Genomic DNA, 5113 nt, shown 5'->3' with positions numbered 1-5113 from the left:
TTCACTGACTTCCCTTGCTCACAGACCAAAAAAAATTTTAAGTATCCACGAAACCGATCAAATTTCCATTCTCCAGCCATACTGGTCTGCTTTCAGACAAGTCAGGCTCATGTTCTCCCAACCTCAGCAGAGGCTGTCTCCTTGGTCTGGAATTTACCTCCCACCCTCACCCCTTCCAGTCCCAGGCCCCACTGCTGAGCCCCAGGGTGGCGGTTCAGTGGGGATGGAGCCAAACAAACTACCCCAATTTTTTAAAAGTTCCTGAGGGTGACATTGATGCACACTCATTAGTCTACTGTATTAGGAAGCGGAGTCATAATTTATATTATTGCAAAAGGCACACTGTACTGGGATCCTGAGAAAACTTAAGTGGATCAATGAGAAAACCTCTAGAATCAGAAAGCTCAATAAAGTCACCAGATAAAAAGAGAAAAAGAAAATAGTCAATAACACTTCTATTATTATTATAAAATAATCATCGTTTACAGATTGAAAAAAAAGATCTCATTTACAATGGCAAGATCATGTGTGAAATGTTTTAAAATAATATTAGTGAAACTTATTTGTGATCCACATGAAGAAAATTATAAAATATCATTGAGATTTATAAAAAGAACTTGAATGGAGATTCCTAATATATTCCTACATGATAAGAAGACTATTTTAAAGATAGTAATTTTTCCTAAATTAGACTTCACTTAGTTCAAAGAAAAATTTGAAGGGGATTCTGAAACTTGATAATGTACAGGGATTTCTTAAGGATCCCTTAGGTGATGACCCGAGGACAGGAGGGCATAGGCCAAGATGGTTTGTGGACCAGGGTTCTATGACAAGAAAGGCAAAGTGTTCGCTTTGCCTTGCTGACTAGTGTCAATCAGCAGTGTTCCTAAAAATAGATAATCAACAAGGACCTACGGTACAGCACAGGGAACTCTACTCAGTACTCTGTAATAAGCTATATGGGAAGAGAATCTGAAAAAGAATAGATATATGTATATGTATAACTGAATCACTTTGCTGTACATCTGAAATTAACACAACATTGTAAATCAACTATACTCCAACATAAAAAAAAAAAAAAAGAGTGTTCCTAAATTTTGTCTCACAAAGCAGTTGGGTTACTGATATAATTAGGTGTCCATTCTGTACCTCAGGTGAGTGTTTTTAGGGGTAAATGGGCTAATAAGAGGTGAGGTGTTGTTTTTGAGGTAACAACTTTGGGAGAGTGGGCAGTGAGAGGCAAACTCTTGCACCAAAGCAAAAAGACCTAAGGGTGGAGACAGACTCTGCGGGAAGCTTGCGCCCTTGCCGGGGAGGTGGGAAGGCTACAGGGCTGGTGGTGCATGTCAAAGGATGCGTGGGCCAGGCCTGCTCCCCAGGCTCCCCACCCCACATAGGCAGCTGCAGAGAGGCTCCCAGTTTCAGGCAAACTCACAGTCACTGAGTGATCACCAGCACCAACGACATCCATCCCGAGGGAGCACGCCTACCACTGTGCAGTCATCCTGCCCTGCCTCCCGGGATGGCAGGTTAGGGCGCAGTGGCAAGGCAGGGCGTGGTCAGGGAGTTGGGGCCACCACTTCCTTCTCCTGTTTCACCCAATCAGTGGGCCACTTTTCCATTTTCAGAACCACGAGTTAAGAGTACCCAATTCAATTGACCTGTATCGATGCCCAAGATTAGGGCAGCCTGGGATAAACTATTTCCCTGCCCTTGATTCCTCTAGATAACCCAGGTAAAAATTATCTGGAGGAAAAGAAAACTAAGAAAAGCAAAGAAAATTCTGATAATGATGGCTAATGAGAGGAGGACTAGTCCCACTAGATATTAAAATATAAAGCGACAACAACTAAAACGGTGTGTTGATGGATATGAATCTCACGTGAAACTTCAATGGAAAAAAATAAACAACCCAGAAATATACCCCATTCTCTATAAGAACTTAAGTATTACAAAAAAGTACCAAATAAGAAAATGGGGGCTTCCCTGGTGGCGCAGTGGTTAAGAATCTGCCTGCCAATGCAGAGGACACGGGTTCGAGCCCTGGTCTGGGAAGATCCCACATGCCGCGGAGCAACTAAGCCTGTGAGCCACAACTACTGAGCCTGCGCGTCTGGAGCCTGTGCTCCGCAACAAGAGAGGCCACGATAGTGAGAGGTCCGCACACCGCGATGAAGAGTGGCTCCCGCTGGCCACAGCTGGAGAAAGCCCTCGCACAGAAACAAAGACCCAACACAGCCAAAAATAAATAAATAAATAAATTTATTAAAAAAAAAAAAAGAAAGAAAATGGGAATGCAAAATTGTGATGACAACAGTGTAAAATGAAGCGTTCATGTGGTTATCTGGAAGGGGAGAGGGGAACGTTCCAGAGCCTTGAGATTTGGGCTGATTTTCAGTGGAAGTAATTGGGATTACTATAGTAGGCAGTTTATGTACAGAAAGAGCAAAGAAAAGATTGAACAGTTCAGCAAAGCAGAAAGTATGCTGGCATCTGAATTCTAGTCACAACTTCTCCCTGCTGAGTGATCTTGGGCTAGGTCTTCCCCTTTCAGGCCTCAGTCCAACAATTCAAAGATAAAGGATTAACACAGATGACCTCTACTGGCCCATCCAGCTCAGCCATCCTTCTGGGATTTGACAATCGGGAAATCATCCCCCATTTCTGGTTTCTACAGCAGGACTTGATGGGAAAACAGAAAGACACTTGGACCTTTCCTGCCCTGAATCACCGAGTGACAGTGTAAGCCAGCTCTGTTCATCTCAGCATTGAGGTTTCCTCTGCACCTGGCCCTGTTAGTCCCTGAGACCCAGAGAGGAGTACGACATGGTGCCGGCCTGTGAGGGTCACAGGTCAGTGGAGGACATGGGTGGACACAAACAGCAAACGATAGTCCCAAGCAGAGTGAAGTCAGCCAGCGATGGTCTGGACCAGTGGGGTCCAGCGCTGTGAGAGCACAGGGGAGAGCAGTGGAGTCTGGCTGAGAGTCAGGCAGGGCTTTGCAGTAGAGGCAGCACTCGAGGCTGGATGAAGATTTAATGAAGAGGGGGTGAGGGAGACACGGGAGACAGGAGAGCGTTGGGGTGGGTGGAGTGGAATACGGAATCAGTGGGGAGGTTATTCAGGGCCAGGCTCCGAATGGTTTGGTGTTTGGTCTTGAATCTCTTAGCAACAACAGGAAATTGGGGAAATGCATGGTCCCGCCTTGTGAGGGAGAAGATCACAGGCAGCCCTTGGAACAGAGTCTGGGGTGAAGCGAGAGGGAAGCAGAGATACAGATGAGTGGGCTCTTCAACAGCCCAGACCAGAGGGGCTTGGCCTGTGGACGAGAAGGGGACCCGGGTGAGTGGCACGGCTGAGGTGAGGCCACAGGGCCCGGGGCAGGGTGCACAGCCTTAGGAAAAGCACAGCCTTTGGAGACAGCTTCTGAGGCCAGGCTGCCTTGAGATTTTATGTTTTAGGTTGTTTATTTTTTGCTAATAATCCTGGCTCTGCCATTTATGAGTTGTGGGACCTTGGTCTCTTCATTTAACCACTCTGGCCTCAGTCTTCTCATCTGCAAACAATCAGAACTACTTCTTAGGGATTTCAAGAGATTAAATGATTTAATAAATAAAAGCCTTTGGAATAGTGCCTGACATAGTAAGTGCTCCATAAGAGGTGATGATGACGATGAAGATGACGATGATGGAGGAATAGCTAGAGGTGGGACGGGGACCCCCCCCCCTCAGGAAACACAGTGGGAGAAGAGGTTTGAGAGGGGGGTTGGATGTGTGAGTTCCAGTTCGGATATGCTAGGTTTGCATGTCTAGAGGACACATTCCAGGTAAACGAGGAGCATATACAGAGCTTAGCGAGAGGATGGGCCAGGAGATGAGATTCAGGGAGTCCGGAGGGAGGAGGCTGAGGCTGGGGGAGAAAAGGTGGAGAGACTGCCTCAGGGGAGGATGCAGAGAGGAAAGGTGGGCTGACAGCAGAGGGTGAGTTTGTCGGGGTGGAAACAAACAGAATATAAACTCCTCAGGGCAGGGATTTCCTCTGCTTTGCTCCCTGCTGTATCCCCAGTACCTAGGGCAGTGCCTGGAACAAAGGAGATCAATATTTATTTGGTGGGTATATAAATGAAGATAATCCTTCCTGACTACTCCAAATATCTTCTTAGGCACGAAAAAACAGAAGCTAACATTTAGTAAGCACCTACTACGTGCTAGGCACTGTGCTAAAAGCTGCATCTACAGTGTCTCACTGAATATTTATGACAGCCCTACACAGAAGGTACTATTAGTGTTCCCATTTTACAGACGAGGAAACAGGTTTCAAAGGTAAAGCAACTCACCTGAGTTCACACAGCTAGGAAGGAGCAGAGCCAGGGTCCAAACCCAGGGTTGTATGACTCCTTGACACTGGCTGAACAGGATGGGAAACTGGGAAAAAACAGCCCATCAACCAGCCCATTGTGCTAGCTCCCAAGTGCCCAATACACAGTGAGTGACATTTCCTAGATCTTTTTGCTGGAAGGGGAGGTAGAAGTATGATCTGGAGATGCAGGACCTAGTTAGTGTGAGACTGATGGGGTAAGGCCATTGACAAACCAACATCTCTTGCAGCCAGATGCTGGGGGGCAGTGGGGGACGGAGAGCAGATCAGGAAGCAGGAGTGGAGCCACTGGAGTGAGAGGTTCAGGATGGGGGGAAGAAACAGAGAGAGGGCAGGGACCCATCTTTACACGGCGATGGCTGTGTGTGTGTGTGTGTGTGTGTGTGTGTGTGTGTGTGTGTATGTTGTGTGCGTTGCAGAGAGGTGGTGGGCTATACAGGTTGCCCAGAGGATCCTGGCAGGTCCAGACAGATCCAGGGGTGTCCCGGGGGAAGGGGACTGGGGGCCATTTGCCAAATACAGGGGCTGCACACCTGACAGGGGCGGAGCTTGTGTGGTGGCTTCACACCCCTTCAGAGCGCTTTTGTAACCACTGCCGAAGGCCCCAAACACCAGCAGTAATAAACAGTCTAGTTCCTAGACCAAGAGCACCAGGCCCAGGGACCAGGTCTGATTCTGCCCCCTGCTGCATGGGGCCTGACGCAGGAGGGCATTTTCCAGAAAGGGACACAAAGAG

This window comes from Eubalaena glacialis, chromosome 10 (assembly GCF_028564815.1).
Source record: "Eubalaena glacialis isolate mEubGla1 chromosome 10, mEubGla1.1.hap2.+ XY, whole genome shotgun sequence".
Taxonomy (NCBI): Eukaryota; Metazoa; Chordata; class Mammalia; order Artiodactyla; family Balaenidae; genus Eubalaena; species Eubalaena glacialis.
Note: the sequence above shows the minus strand (reverse complement) of the source record.